Source organism: Heterodontus francisci, chromosome 20 (assembly GCF_036365525.1).
Source record: "Heterodontus francisci isolate sHetFra1 chromosome 20, sHetFra1.hap1, whole genome shotgun sequence".
Classification (NCBI taxonomy): Eukaryota; Metazoa; Chordata; class Chondrichthyes; order Heterodontiformes; family Heterodontidae; genus Heterodontus; species Heterodontus francisci.
The window spans coordinates 76,228,676-76,245,597 of NC_090390.1; the positions used below are offsets into that span (position 1 = coordinate 76,228,676).

The 16,922-nt window shown below is 44.1% G+C and overlaps 1 protein-coding gene across 2 annotated transcripts in view; it reads right to left on the reverse strand.

Annotated features, from left to right (window-relative positions):
- Positions 1-15,515, reverse strand: part of lzts2a (leucine zipper, putative tumor suppressor 2a) — a 195,959-nt gene extending 180,444 nt beyond the window's left edge. For both annotated transcript variants that reach the window (XM_068053038.1, XM_068053039.1), the window contains exon 1: positions 15,276-15,515. The gene's annotated coding sequence lies outside the window, so the exon portion shown is untranslated. The remainder of the gene's footprint in view (positions 1-15,275) is intronic.
- Positions 15,516-16,922: the final 1,407 nt, after the last annotated feature.

Here is a 16,922-nt window from a genome sequence, read left to right on the forward strand (position 1 = left end):
CGAAGGAGTGCAGACCTGAACATGACATCAGTTTTTTTAGCATAAACTTCATAATAAAATGGGAACAAACTTAGGCTGTTGTATCCTCTTTTTCCTAGCTGCATCTTAATTCCTGTTTATAATACATTACATTATTGGCTCCAGAAACAGAACCATGGCATAAATGGAAAAAAGTGCTGGCAATACATCTGCATTCATAAAGAGCAAAGAAAGACTTGCATTTTTATAGTGTCTTTCACAACCTTAGGACATCCCCAAGTGCTTTTTTTTTAAATTGTCGTCACTGTTATAAGAAATATGGCAGCCAATTAATGCACAGCAAGCCCCCACACACAGCAATGTGAGAATGAGCAGATACTCTCTTTGTGATGTTGTTTGAAGGATTAATGTTGGTAAGGACACCGGGGAGAACTCCCCTGCTCCTTTTCAGATAGTGCCATAAAATCTTGTACATCCACCTGAGACGGCAGACAGGGCCTCGGTTTAACGTCCAACTTAAAGACAAGTTAATGATTTGGTTGTAATCAGGCTAGATGACAGGTTAAATCCAAGACATTAACCCGGCTTTTTTCTTTTCAGATGCTGATTTGGAGGAAAGTATAGGTGGTCTGATTAGCAAGTTTGCAGACGACACTAAGATTGGCGGAGTAGCAGATAGTGAAGGGGACTGTCAGAGAATACAGCAGAATATAGATAGATTGGAGAGTTGGGCAGAGAAATGGCAGATGGAGTTCAATCAGGGCAAATGCGAGGTGATGCATTTTGGAAGATCCAATTCAAGAGTGAACTATACAGTAAATGGAAAAGTCCTGGGGGAAACTGATGTACAGAGAGATTTGGGTGTTCAGGTCCATTGTTCCCTGAAGGTGGCAACGCAGGTCAATAGAGTGGTAAAGAAGGCATACGGCATGCTTTCCTTCATCGGACGGGGTATTGAGTACAAGAGTTGGCAGGTCATGTTACAGTTGTATAGGACTTTGGTTCGGCCACATTTGGAATACTGCGTGCAGTTCTGGTCGCCACATTACCAAAAGGATGTAGATGCTTTGGAGAGGGTGCAGAGGAGGTTCACCAGGATGTTGCCTGGTATGGAGGGCGCGAGCTATGAAGAGAGGTTGAGTAGATTAGGATTGTTTTCATTAGAAAGACGGAGGTTGAGGGGGGACCTGATTGAGGTGTACAAAATCATGAGAGGTATAGACAGGGTGGATAGCAAGAAGCTTTTTCCCCCCAGAGTGGGGGATTCAATTACTGGGGGTCACGAGTTCAAAGTGAGAGGGGAAAAGTTTAGGGGGGATATGCGTGGAAAGTTCTTTACGCAGAGGGTGGTGGGTGCCTGGAACGCGTTGCCAGCGGAGGTGGTAGACGCGGGCACGATAGCGTCTTTTAAGATGTATCGAGACAGATACATGAATGGGCAGGAAGCAAACAGATACAAACCCTTAGAAAATAGGCGACAGGTTTAGATAGAGGATCTGGATCGGCGCAGGCTTGGAGGGCCGAAGGGCCTGTTCCTGTGCTGTAATTTTCTTTGTTCTTTGTTGATGGACCTGTTGCATATTTCCAGCATTTTCTGTTTTTTATCGTGGATTTCCAGACTTTGTTTCTTTTATTCTACAAATTCAAAGAACAAAGAACAGCACAGCAGAGGAACAGGCCATTCGGCCCTCCAAGCCTGCGCTGATCTTGATGCCTGTCTAAACTAAAACCTTCTGCACTTCAGGGGTCCGTATCCCTCTATTTCCATCCTATTCATGTATTTGTCAAGAGGCCTCTTAAACGTCGCTACATCGCTATTGTACCTGCTTCCACCACTTCCTCCGGCAGCAGGTACCAGGCACTCAACTCCCTCTGTGTAAAAAAACTTGCCTCGCACATCCCCTCTAAACTTTGCCCCTCGCACCTTAAATCTATGTCCCCTACTAACTGACTCTTCCACCCTGGGAAAAAGCTTCTGACTATCCACTCTGTCCATGCCGCTCATAACTTTGTAAACCTCTATCATGTCGCCCCTCCACCTCCGTCGTTCCAGTGAAAACAATCCGAGTTTATCCAACCTCTCCTCATAGCTAATGCCCTCCAGACCAGGTAACATCCTGGTAAACCTCTTCTGTACCCTCTCCAAAGCCTCCACATCCTTCTGGTAGTGTGGCGACCAGAATTGTACACAATATTCCAAGTGTGGCCTAACTGAGGTTCTGTACAGCTGCAGCATGACTTGCCAATTTTTATACTCTATGTCCCGACCGAAGAAGGCAAGTGTGCCGTATGTCTTCTTGACTACCTTATCCACCTGCGTTGCCACTTTCAGTGACCTGTGGACCTGTACGCCCAGATCTCTCTGCCTGTCAATACTCCTAAGGGTTCTGCCATTTACTGTATACTTCCCACCTGCATTAGACCTTCCAAAATGCATTACCTCACATTTGTCCGGATTAAACTCCATCTGCCATTTCTCCGCCCAAGTCTCCAACCGATCTATATCCTGCTGTATCCTCTGACAATCCTCATCACTATCCGCAACTTCACCAACCTTTGTGTCGTCCGCAAACTTACTAATCAGACCAGCTACATTTTCCTCCAAATCATTTATATATACTACAAACAGCAAAGGTCCCAGCACTGATCCCTGCGGAACACCACTAGTCACAGCCCTCCATTCAGAAAAGCACCCTTCCACTGCTACCCTGTCTTCTATGACAGAGCCAGTTCTGTATCCATCTTGCCCACTCACCTCTGATCCCATGTGACTTCACCTTTTGCACCAGTCTGCCATGAGGACCTTGTCAAAAGCTTTACTGAAGTCCATGTAAACAACATCCACTGCCCTTCCTTCATCAATCATCTTCGTCACTTCCTCAAAAAACTCGATCAAATTAGTAAGACACGACCTCCCCTTCACAAAACCATGTTGCCTCTCACTAATAAGTCCACTTGTTTCCAAATGGGACTAAATCCTGTCCCAAAGAATCCTCTCCAATAATTTCCCTACCACTGACATAAGGCTCACCGGCCTGTAATTTCCTGGATTATCCTTGCTACCCTTCTTAAACAAAGTTACGACATTGGCTATTCTCCAGTCCTCTGGGACCTCACCTGTAGCCAATGAGGCTACAAAGATTTCTGTCAAGGCCCCAGCAATTTCCTCCCTTGCCTCCCTCAGTATTCTGGGGTAGATCCCATCAGGCCCTTATTCAAATAAGGTTGGAGGTTCCAGAGGGGCCGAGGCCCACCTCACGCTTTTACGTTTGGCGCTTACTTAAGTTTGGATCATGTGACGCGTCTGCACACCGGCTTCACCAACTCGTTCAAACCGGGCAGTTACCCTGGCAACAGAATTGCAGAGCCGCAGCTTAGCGGGTTCCCAACTTCTGTCAAACAGGTTCGGGGAGTAGGGTTTTTTTTTAAAAAAGCAATGTAAACAAAGGCTCTGGAATGTCCCGTGATCCAAACTAAACAGTTGCCTTTGGAGGCGAGCCACCAGTGGCAGAAAATGGGGCGGAGGGGCGTGGGAAGAGAAAAGACTGGCATCCTTGGATGTCATTGACTGCAAATTTGCGCTGTGGCATTCTGCCTATTGATTCAAAGTAGCAATACAATCTGTGCATCACTATGTGGAGGAAACTAATTCAGAACAGTAGCACACTTTCATACATGGCAGAACTGCTCTTGCTGGATGTATTTGTATTCATCCACACATTCATCCTGTGGAGGAGAACCCCTCCTCTCCATCCCCCCCCTTTCCCCCACCCATTATCACGCAAGATGCATGACCAAACTGGCCCCTTAAATGGAGCATACCATAATCGAATGGGAGAAAGAATTTGTTATGAAACATGCTGGCGTTTAAATTAATTCATTAGTGAAGTAATTAATTCATTGCCGGACGAGAGGGTCAATACCTGCCTCATCGTCTTGAACCAGGAGAAGGCCTTTGACAGAATAGCGCACATGATGGACATACCCTCCAAAATGGGGTTTGGGGAGGGAATCTGCAATTGGATGCAATTGTTCGACATAATCAGTAGTGCAGTTTCAATCAATAGGTGGGAATCGGAAAGCTTTCCAATCAAATTTGGAGTCAGGCAAGGCTGTCCTCTCTCCTCGGTCTTGTATCGAACCCTTTGCAGAGTCCATCATGAAGGATACGGACACAAGAGGGGACAATCCCAGGAAGCGGAGGCACTCAGTCAAAGCCTCCCTGTACATGGGCGACATCACCGTCTTCTGCTCGGATCCGCTGTCGGTCCGCAGAATGATGAGCATCCGTGATCAGTTCGAAATGGCCTCGGGAGCCAAAGTAAATCAAGGCCAACCAATCCCTTGTCCCCTTCACTGTCAGGTCAGATACCTGAAGGTGTTGGGGATATGATTCGGAGGGGCTGGGACATGTGCCAAAAACTGGGAGGAGCATACAGCCAAGGTGGAACAGAAACTGGGCATGTGGGAGCAGTGCTCCTTCTCCATTGTGGGAAAGAACCGGGTCATCAAGTGCAAGGCACTCTCAGTGTTACTGTACGTGCCACAGGTCTGGCCCATACCCAACTCCTGCGCCGTAGCGGTCACGAGCTACCTCCACTTTATTGGGATATTGAAGATGGACTGTGTCCACAGGGACGTGATGTTCAAACCTCTCGATCAAGGGGGAAAAACGTATCCAACATCACCCTCATCCTGACCGCCGCCATTTTGTGCAGCTACATCAAGCTGTGCGTAGACCCTCGGTACACAAAACCAAGTGTCACTACATGCTGAGGTTCTCTCTGTCCTTGGTGGTGCAAAGGATGGGTCTGGCCATGTTGCCGTGGAACACTCCATTCGGTTGGACCGTGCAGTACTACTGGTCCCTCACGGAAGAATTTGTGCAGAAAAACACCTTTGGCAACAAGTCCATCAGACAGTGGTACCATGTAACGCCCTCAAGGACCTGTAGGAGAAGGAGATAGTGGATCCTGTCGGATGGTTCCATGAGCAGACTGTCAAAATCATTTGGCAGAATGCCTCATCACCAGAACTTTCAAACAAGCACCAAGACGTAGCTTGGCAAGTGTCGAGAAGGGCCCTCCCCGTCAGATCCTTTCATGCATGCCTAGAGCCTCAGTGCTGTCGCACGCTGCCCTCGAGACAGCCGCAGTGCAGAAGAGACTGTCGCCTACCTCCTTCTGGAATGTGCCTTTGCAAAAAATTCTGGAAAGAGATGCAGTTTTTTTATTTCGTCCAGGTTCATCCCGAGCAGCTCCGTAACGCGGGACTCTGTGCTCTACAGGCTGTTCCCAGGGACGCACAGCGAGACAAGCATCAACTGCTGTTGGAGGACCATCAACACGGTGAAAGGTGCTCTTTGGTCTGCCCGAAACTTGCTGGTCTTCCAGTACTAAGAATTGTCCACGACCGAGTGTTGTAGACTGGCACATTCCAAGGTCCAGGACTACATGCTGAGGGACGCACTAAAGCTTGGGGCAGCCGCTACAAAGGGTCAATGGGGAAAAGACCACAGTCTAAGGCCCTCATGCCATAGTATACCGAGGGGCTGAAACCTATGTAAAATCTTTGGGCTATGTTTGACAAGAAATATATATTGTAAATAGTAAGTGTAGTGAGGCACCTCAGACTGCCACATACTGTATTGAAAGAAATGCACTCTTTGTAATGTCGAATTTGAACTGTTATGTCATGTACTTTTACATATTTTATGAATAAACTATATTTTTGGAAAAAAATTTAATTGGTGAAGCAGCACAAAGTATTAAACTTGGAAGGAACCCAGATATGATTGAACTGGGACTTAACCTTTGTTGAACTGGGATTCCATTTTTGAAACAAAAAGGAAAAAAATTAAATAAATTTTCCATCTCCCTCAAATGATTGCCAACAAAAACTCCTGCCACGTTTTCAGTTTCCAAAACGCACCCGCGAGGGTCGAAACGAGATGTGGATCGTGAAAGTTGCAGAGGGAACTCAGTACTCGAAGGGTTACCTTCCCAACTGCTGTCGCACCCACGTCTGGACGGATTTGAGCCAGGAATTGCTGGATCAGTGTTTGTGCTGCTTGTATTGGCTCTGACTGTCAGTACAGCGTTGGGCATTTGACCAACTCCAAAGCAAATTTACCTCAGCCACTTACACTGCCAAGTCACACGCTGCTGGATGAGCCGATGGCATTTGACCTCTGGGCTAAGTGGGAAAATTGCCTGGGCTCCCAGTTGTGCATGGATGTTGTTTGAGAACAAGGTCAGCTTCAGCTGTGAACATCACTGTGGTTCAGTAAGATAATTGGGGGGGGGAGGGGGGCTTTGAATCATGCCTAGGGACTCAAAATCACAACCAATGTCTCCACTGCCAGCGACTCGGAATCATACTCATTGTTGGGCCTTTAAGGTATAGGATGTAAACAGGTACAGGTTGGAACCTCAGTGTGATGAGTGGCACCAGTTTAAAAATATCCTAAAGTACGGTCAGGAATGGATGGGGATTATCTTAAGGAGGGAATGTCAACAACAGCTTATATTTATAAAGCATATTTAACATAGTAAAGCACTGCAAGACAATTCACAGGAGTATTTTCAAATGAAAACAGTCATCAAATTAAAGGAGGAAATGTCAGGGCAGGTCGCTAAAAGCTTGGTCAGAGGTAGATAGGTTTTGAGGATAGAGAGGTGGAGAGGTTCAGGGAGGAAATTCCAGAGTTGAGGGCCTAGACGGATGAGGGTACAGCCACCAATTGTGAGGCAAAGGAAAAGGACAATGCACAAAGAGGCCAGTTTTGGAAGAATGTAGAGTTTGCAGAGGGTTGTAGGGCTGCAGGAGGTTGTAGAGATCATGGAGGGATTTTAACACAAGGATGAGAATTTTTAAATCAAAGTGTTGGTTGCCAGAGAGCCAACATAGGTCTGCAAGCATAGGTGTGATGGGTAAACAGGACCTGGTGCGAGTTAGGATCCAAGCAGCAGAGTTTGGATGAAGTCAAGTTTATGGAGGGTGGAAGAACGGCCAGGAGAGATTGGAATCGTCAAGTCTGGAGGTAATAAAATTTTGGATCAGGGTTTCAGCAGCAGCTAGGCTGAGGCAGGGGCCGAAAAGGGTGTTGTTATGGAGGCAAAAGTAGGTGATATTTGTGTTGGAGATGATTATGGGGTTGAAAGCTCAGCTTCTGGCCAAAGAATTTGGTTCAGGCTAAGACAGTGGCCAAGGAAGGGGTTGGAATTGGTTGCTAGGGAATGGGGTTTGCAGCAGAGGTCCAAGACAATGTCGTCTGTCTTCCCAATGCTGGATGTCAGACAAGCAATTTAAGAACACGGCAATGGAGGAGTCGAGAGAGCTGGTGGTGAGGTGGAGCTGGGTGTCATCAGCATACATGTGGAACCTGACGTGATTTCTTCAGATGATATTGCTGAGGTGCAGCATATAGCTGCAAAGTAGGAAGTGGCCACGGGTAGATCCCTGGGGGACTCCAGAGGTAATGATGTGGGAGCAAGAAGAGAAGACATTGCAGGAGATACCCTGGCTGCGGCTAGATTGTAAAGAGTGGATCCAGGCTGCATCAGTCCTCATAGCTGGACAACAGAGAAGAGGCATGGGAGGTAGATGGCTTAGTCAACTGTGTCGAAAGTTGAGAGGGAGGAGGAGGTGTAATGCACCCAGGTCACAGTCATACATCATCAATAGACCATTCTCAAACTGATGCATTACAAATGGTGAAACTGCTATGATAACAAGAACTGACACCAAGAAGCAAATGAATTAAACTGCCCTTGTCAACCTGAAAATTTAATTGCCAACACTCTTTCCCTCCCTTTGTAAAACACCCTTGGAGTGAAATTAGGTCACAAAAATTGAACACGTTTTGACACTTTCATTAAAAATAGTAAAAGGAACTTCATCCGAGTGTATTTAGTGTTCCAATGCTAACAATTTCAGCCTAACTGGGGCTTCATTTTGTCTGGTAATGCACACTTCATTTATTTGGACTTAAGTTTCATTGTGCAGTGTCTTAGCATAGTTGTTGAACTTGTTTACCAGAGAAAGTTAATGTCTTGTCGCACTGGCTAGAAAATGTCATGAATTGCTTTCAAATTACCTCACTGTGTTGAGATACCATATAACTCCTCTGGCCTCTGCCCATCCTCTTTAATATTCACTGCTGAGACAGTCCAAGAGTGCAGAAACTTGGGTGTATTCACTTTAAGCCTGTTCCCTCACCCCCAAACTCTCAAACTGTTCCAAATTTGTTCGCCAAAAGTGGTTAGAATCTATTCGGCCGATCCTGCCTCTGAAAGAATTATCCAATTCATCCCACTGCCTTGTTCTCTCCTAATAGCCCTGTAAAATTTTCCTTTTCAAGTATTTATCCTATTCCCATTTGAAATGTTATTATTGAATCTGTCATGTCGTCAACACTCACTGTTTTAACAGAAAAAAATAATAAGCTTTAATCATAATTATGCAAGGTCAAGTTTCCCAGCTAACAAAAGATGGGAGAAATCCTGCTTTAACAGCCAGTGAACAAACCCACATTGTCTGCAATCCCATGTTTCAAAGCTACTTACTGCTGCAATTTTGCCAGCTGTTAATTATAATTATAAAGAAAAACAGGCATTCTGCCATCATCCATTAAAACTGGAATTTGAGGCAATGTTTTTACTTTCTTTCAAAAGGAGTATTGAAGCTGTGGTTCCTGTAAGTGAGTAATAATTCAGGAGTAATTGGAGAGGTGCTGTGAACTTAGATTTATTACCATGTCAAATCACGTTCAACAGGTACAGATTTCCTTCACGTGTGGGTGTCTGATGTATGTGTACACCAACACACATAATATATGTATACAAAAACATATACATACACACAATATATTTGTCACTTTTAACATAATAAAATGTCCCAAGGGGTTTCACAAGGGCATTGTAAAGGAAAATTTGACATCGAGCCAGAAAAGGAGAAACAAGGGCAGACGACCAAATGCTTGATCAAACTGATCGGTTTTAAGTTTTAAAAGGGGAAAAGAGAGGTAGAGAGGCAGAGGAGGTTTGGGGGATGGAATTCCAGAGCTTCGTGCCTTGGCAGCTGAAGGTACAGCCACCAATGGTGGAGTGATTAAGATCATGGATGCTCAAGAGGCCAAAGTTAGAGGAGTGCAGATATCTTAGACAGTTGTGGGGCTAATGGAGATTAGAGATAGGAGTGCGAGGTGATATATTTCTATTTACATAGATATCTGTACAAAAGTGCTTTTCTTCCATTTATAAATCTTATTAGATCTCAGGATATCCCAAAACACTTCACCTAGTGAATTGATTTGAAGCACAATTACTGTTTTGTAGGCAAACATGACAACCATTTACTGCAAAACAAGATCCACACAAAACAGCAATGAGATTAATGACCAGTTAATCTCTCTTTTTTGGCAATACTGGTCATGTATTCGCTTCTCATCTTAACTTTTGCGAATCGCCAGTCGAAATCTAGCTGGGAACCATAGGGTAAAGTGACAAAAATCTTTAAGTGATGGGGAGTTGTGGGGGGGGGGGTCAAACAGAGAACATTAGCCCTGGATTCTCTTTCAAACAGAGACTAGAAGCTCAGTGACAAGCAACAAAGCACTGCCCACCTGCATAACAGGGAATTACTGGCAATGTAATGTCGTACATGTCCAGAAAATTGGCAAGAGAAACAAAAAAAAGCTACATGCGCTTGCCATCTGTTTATGGTCTTGGGTTTATGAAGGGGATGTGGTAGGATAACTGCTGCTGAACAATAGCCATATCAATATTAATGAGCAAGTAGTCAAATATATATCTAACAATCCATGGGAAAGTCAAATAAGATCCTCTTGTAATTCTTTGGCAAAACATTCAATAAAAACACTGTTTCCCTCATAACCTTATTTTCTTAACAGGGACGGATTCAGCTGAATGAAAAATTCAGATGCAATGTTTACTCCCAACACAATGTATTTCACATTTCAGTTGTGCAAGAGATCACAAAATAATTATGGGATGAGGAAAACCATTTAGTCCATCATGACTCATCCAGTCAATCTTATAATAATGGACACAGACTGAAAGACTTCCCATGGGTGCAAGGAGAAAGGGATGGAATGCCTGTCTCACTTGAACCCCATATAACAACCTCAATTTTATGAATAGGAAAGGTTTTCATACCTTTATCTTAGATAAACGTAATGAAACCTTGCAATACAGCCCAGGGAGAGCCTAAAGAATCTTGCGAAACAATGTAGCTACACAATATCCAAATGAGGAAAGGTTCGAAGACACCAGAAGCTAAAGACAATGATGATGATCATGAAGAGGAGATGAAAAGACCCACCTCTCCCAACTGCAAGTCCACCAGCTTCCTGTAGGTTGCTGTGGAGACATAGCAGTCAGGATTCCGCAACGGGATCAGGCACCCCCTCACCTTCTACACACCCCCAACGGTGATGCTCGGAAGGGAGGTTGGACAAAACAAATAAGCCTTCCCCTTTGTGGAAAGGGCCAAGAAGCCAGTGGGGATCATTTGTACCCCCTCTACTTTCCAGACACCTGACTTTCACCTTAGAAAAGCACATAGAATTATAGAAGCACAGAATGGTTACAGCATAGAAAAAGGCCACTTGGTCCATTGTGTCTGTGCTGGCTCTCTGCAGGAGCAGCTCAGCTAGTCCCACTCTCCCACCCTTTCCCCACAGCCCAGCAAATGTTCTCTGTTCAGGTGCTTATCCAATTCTATTTTGAGTGCCTCCACCACACTCTCAGGTGGTGCATTCCAGACCCTAACTAGTCAGTGCGTAAAAAAGATTTTCGTCATGTCACCTTTGGTTCTTTTGCCAATCACCTTAAATCAGTGTCCTCTGGTTCTCGAATACCTTCACATCCTTCTTAAAATGTGATGCCCAGAATTGGACCCAATATGCCAGTTGAGGCCAAACCAGTGTTTTATTCAGATTTATCATAACTTCCTTGCTTTTGTACTCTATGTCTCTATTTATAAAACGCAGAATCCCATATGCCTTTTTAAACTACTTTTTCAACCTGTCCTGCCACCTTCAATGATTTGCGCACATACACCCCCAGGTGTCTCTGTTCCTGCATCCCCTTTAGAATTGTACTTTTTATTTTATCTTCCCTGTCCTTGTTCTTCCTACCAAAGATCTATCATTTCACTGCATTAAATTTCATCTACCTCATGTCTTCCCATTTCACCAGCCTGTCTATATCCGCTTGACATTTATCACTATCCTCTTCAGTTCACAATACTTCCAACTTCTGCATCATCTGCAAATTTTGAAATTTCTGTATCATCTGCTACCTCCGAGACCTTTACACGCCAACGCGTGGAGATGTATTTTGATATACTATAGTACGCATCACTGTTTTTTGTGTGTAGAAACAAAGAAACTCGGCCAAATACATTTCATTAATGTGGTATTGTTTTCAAACCTCAAAATAATACCAAGACCAAGGCAATCAGTGAAAACAGTGATGTTGCATTGTCAATCACAACCTGTAAAACTCTGTATTTACTGACACTCACTTGCTTCAATTAAATGAACTGTGCTCAGCTGGGTCACTAGAGTGCGTGAAAAGAACTTGCATTTATATCGTGTCTTAATGACCTCAGGACATTTCCTAGTGCTTTATAACCAACTAACAACTTGCATTGATATAGCACCATTAATGTAGTAAAACCTCCCAAGGTGCTTCACAGGAGAGTTACCAAGCAAAACTTTATCACCAAGCCATGCAAGGAGTTATTAGGACAAGTGGCCAAAAGTTTGGTTAAAGAGATAGATTTAAGGAGTGTCTTAAAGGAGGTTGGGTATAGAAGCAGATAGATTCAGGGAGTACATTCCACAGCTCATTAAGTATTTTTTGAAGTGTAGTCACTTTTGTAACGCAGCAGCCAACTTATGCACAGCAAACTCGCACAAATAGCTATGAGATGATAACCAGATAATCTGTTTTAGTGATGTTGGTTAATGGATAAATATTCTCTAGGATACCGGGGAGAATTCTCCTGGTCTTTTTCAAATAAGGCCAGTGAATCTTTATGTGCGTCTGAGAGGATAGACGCTCTGTTAATGTCTCATCCTAAAGGAGTGAGGCATCCCATGGAAGGAGAGATCACGGAATTGTGACAGCACAGAAGGAGTCCATTCGGCCTGTCACGTCTGTGCTGGCTCTCTGAAGGAGCAATTCACCTACTGCCACTCCCCTACCTTCTCCCCGTAGCCCTGCACAATCTTTCTTTTGTGTGAACTATGTTTCTTTTTAAATAGCCTGTAATGCTCTTTTTGTTCTCTCTATTGCTGGGGGAGGAAATGAAGAAAAGTTGGCTATGGAGTGTGGAAAGAGTGGCGGACATAAAATGTATCATGTATTCAGCACTTAATTGAAAAGACTCCCATGCGCTTTCAATGGCGAGTTATTTTGAGTGTAGGGCTGCCAACTCCGGCATATTCCTAGAGATTTCTTCACATAACATCCCGTCTTCAACCACCCACCCCATACATCCACATCCAATACATCCGTCCTTGCAATGTATCCTCTTCCCACACCAGTTGCAAGGCTGACCAACAGTCAAGCAGCCATTTTTCCTACCTCCTTAAAACTAATAAATGAAAATGTCCAAAAAAAAATGTTTTTTTAAAAAGCTATTCTATTTAATGCGCCAGTGATTTTCCTCCTGGTGGTTCCCAGCAGTGTCCTGGAGATTAATCTTTAATTACTGCAGATTCCAGGATAATTCTGGAGGGTTTTCAACCCTGGTAAAGGGGCCATAGTTCCATAACAAATACACAATGGAAAGAAAGCAACAACCCGACAACTCCAAGAGGAATAGAGCTTGAAATTCAGTAATAGCTGTCCATATTTATCTAGAATACAAATGCCCTTAACATTCCCTTCATGGCTTGCATTCCCTGAAGTATAGAAGAATATAGGGGTGATTCAATTGAAGTGTTCAAGATAGGTTAGATGGGGAGAAACTACTGCCTCTCGTGGGGGAAGTCCAGAAGGAGCCCAACCTTAAATTAAAGCTAGGCCGTTCAGGGATGATGTCAGGAAGCACTTCTTCGCACAAAGGATAATGGAAATTTGGAACTCTTTCCGCTTAAAAGCTGCCAAGACTGGGAGTCAATTCAAAATTCAAAGCAGAAATAGATTTTTGTTAGATAAGGATATTAAGCGATATGAAGCACAAGCAGGTAAATGAATCGAGATACAGTCCAGCCATGATCTAATTGAATAGCAGAACAGGCTTGAGGGGCTGAATGGTCTACTCCTGTTTCTGTTCCTATGCCACACTCAAGTTTGTGTTGCACTTCAAAAAAAAACTTAAACAGCACAGGAACTCAGCAGCCATACAAAATATCAGAGCCAGAATGTCTGCATGCTCTTAATTTGCCTCTATATGAAGCCAGCCAGTGTTGACTTAACAATTAGACTTTGTAGCCTTAAAGGGACATGACTTCACCTTAACAGCAATACATGATAGATGTAGAGGCTCTGGCATGATTTTATGAATGGCGGACCAGGCTCAAGGGGCCAAATGTACAATAAAAAAGACGTGCATTTGTATGGCACCTTTCCCAAATGCAGGGCATCACAAAAAGCTTTATAACCCCTACTACTGATGAAGTACTACTGTTGTAATGCACGAAATGTAGCAGCCAAACAGCAATGTGATAATGACCAAATATCTGTTTTTGTGATGTTGATTGTGTTGTATGATCACTTTAGCAGTGATGTTCCTTTAAGAACTCAGTATGCTAATGAGCTAAGTACTCAGATGTAGTCATGTGACGGAGCCATAATCATTCTGCACAGTAACACCCTGGACAAAGGTTCTGTATATAGTTTGCACTGTATTGTATATACTCGTTTTATATTGTATATACTCAAGGAACTGGAATCCACATACTTCATGGCGCTGCTTAAGATAACACAAAGAAACTCATGACAGATTGAGGGATCAGTATCGACCAGGACACCGGGGTTAACTCACTTGTCCTGGTTTGAAATACTGCCGTGGAATCTTTTACCTCCATCTGAGAGGGCAGACAGTGCTTCGGTTCAATGTCCATCCAAAAGACAGTACCTCCGCCAGTGCAGCACCTCTTTAGTACTGCACTCGAGTGTAAGCCCTGATTTTTATACTCAGGGTTGTGGGCTCGCTCCAGGACTTGTGACTCAGTGGGGAGAGTGATATACCACTGAGCCACAGCTGACAGTTTTTTTTTTAAAAAAGGCAGTAATTTCATACTAACTTCTTTGAACCTGCAGTGAAATATTAACTAGCGCCTCCCAATTTGGAATTCCTGCTCACTGACAAATAACCTCTAACTGACTTAATAAGAGGCGCAGCAATTGAGAACTTGCAGCCTTAAAGGGACAGGGACCTCATACACGGCTCCACCTCGGCAGTGCATTACGACACCGTGCAATATACAGTGTAACCCTCCAGGTCCTTTAAAACAGCACATCATTTGACTTACGATGAACGATAGCAATAAATTCCCACTTTATATGAACCATTGCTCAGAAATATAAACCGAAGGCGTCTCCCTCCACCTCTGGGGCCATAGATTACCATAAACAGTGCCAAATAAAGTAGATCCAATTTACTCGGCGTCCTTTTTTTAATGCATTAAAAGTAGTACCAAAAGCAAGAAGAAAACAGTACTTGCAAAAGAAAATATTTGGAAATGTCTCAGAGCTGGAGTCTCAACCCAAAACCTCACAGCTCAATTCAGCTGAAACCCCACCCCACAAAAAAAACTTGTTTTCTCACAAAATTACAAGGAGTTCATGAATCCCATTACCTTCTAAAGCAGCGACACACGCCCCTCTCCCTTCTAGGAGAAGGGGGGGGGGGGGGGGGGGCTGGCGAAGAGCCAAGGCGTGCCCATTAAATCGTGAGCGTTCTCAATGCAAAACTGTTACATTCTCTTTGAAAACTGCTGATCAGATTACAGCACACCAACTGAGCAATTAGCAGCTCCACTCCGGCAGACATAAACTGGGTTTTTACAGAGAGGTGTAATGAACTCCACTCTCCATGGCTCTGTATGTATGTATGTGTGGGTATACAACACAGAATATGAATAAAGCTTGACCTAATGCACATGATTTGCTAAACAGCTGTTCCTTCCCAGCTCTACCGATGCCAGAATAATTATGTCACTCCCCCCCCCCCCCCATAACTCAGGCCCCTGGAGGGAGAGTTGTGTAGTTTTACAGCAAAGAGAAACAATCGACCCGAACATAATTCACACTTACCATCTATCGACTCGCTTTCCCTCTCAGCTACAATATAACAAGTGGCTTGGAGCTGCCCAAGGTCAGTTTATTCCAGTCTCTGTGATATCCTCGCTTCAGCCCGCACATTAGTTTCACAAATAATGCCCTTACTCCCAGGTCCAGCTCGGCAAAATTAAAATTAAAAAAAAACACGGAGACTTCCTTCAGTTTCCTTTGCATCTGACAGTAACAGGAGTTGCCTGCGAGTGTAGTGCCCAACCTCTTTCTGTCAGAGAGAGAGAGGTATCGGGAAGGGGAGGAGGGAAGTTGGAGACAGGGGGACCCTGAAGGGGGACGTTTGACTAACTGGTCACATGAAAGCTTCTGCCTTAATATTGTGAGTTGAAGTCATGACCCATCTGTGCATCCACAGCGAGACATTTGCACCTGAAATATGTCTGGAAACTCTGCTAAGGTTCTGCAGTTCCTCTCCCGCACAGTCTAACTTTCAGATATTGCTACGGAACACAAACAGCCACCGTGGTTCTGAGAATTTATGAAACCGACTCGAAATTAACATCTGATGAGATGTTTTCATCCTGACACATCATTGTGAAGTGGAGCTGGGAGTTTATGCGGACTTTTTTTGTTTTATTTTTCTAGCTAATGCTTTTGCTGGGATCCCTCTTTCTTGGCCCTTCCGCCCTCCCAGTGTCTGAAAAACCCTCTGTCGACTATTTCCTTCTCCTCCTCCCGGCCACATGTTGAGCGTACGCAAATCTTATCTGAATTTCAGTCGCCGGGTGGCAGATGAGCAGTGCATTCGATTGTTTTATTTATTTATGGGAGTCAAAAGACTTCACTGCCACTTTAAGGGTGAGTGTGTTTGAGTGACATGAAGTGCCATATACTCTTCAAAGTATCAACAAAGGGTGATAGCAGCAATAACAACCTACATTTATGTAGCGCCTGTAAGCGTCCCCGAGCCTTCACAGGAGCATTCTCAGGCAAAATCTGACACTGAACCACATCAGAAGGTTTTCGGACAAGTGACGGAATGATTGGTCAAATGGATAGGTTTTAAGGAGTCTTAAAGGAACAGTGAGAGGCCATTTAGCCCCTCAAGTCTGCTCTGCTATTCATTGCCATTATGACTGATCTGCAACCTAACTCCATATATACATCTTTGTCCCCGATCTCTAAATAACTTTGGTTAACAAAAATCAATCAATCTGAGTTTTAAATTTAACAATTGATCCAGTATTGATTACCATTTGTAGACGAGAGTTCCAAACTTTGACCCTTTGTGTGTAGAAGTGTTTCCTAAATTCACTCCTGAAAGGTCTGGCTCTAATTTATATACTATGTAGGACCATAGAACAATTAGGGCACAGAAGGAGGCCATTCAGCCCGTCATGTCCATGCCCGCCCGAACAAACTAGCTGCTATTTAATCCCACATTCCAGCACCTGGTCCGTAGCCTTGCAGGTTACAGCACTTCAGGTGCAGGTCCAGGTACCTTTTAAAAGAATTGAGGATTTCTGCCTCCACCACCATTCCTGGCAGTGAATTCCAGACACCCACCACCCTCTGGGTGAAAACGTTTTTCCTCATGTCCCCTCTAATCCTTCTACCAGTCACCTTAAATCTGCACCCCCTGGTAATTGACCTCTCCGCTCAGGGAAA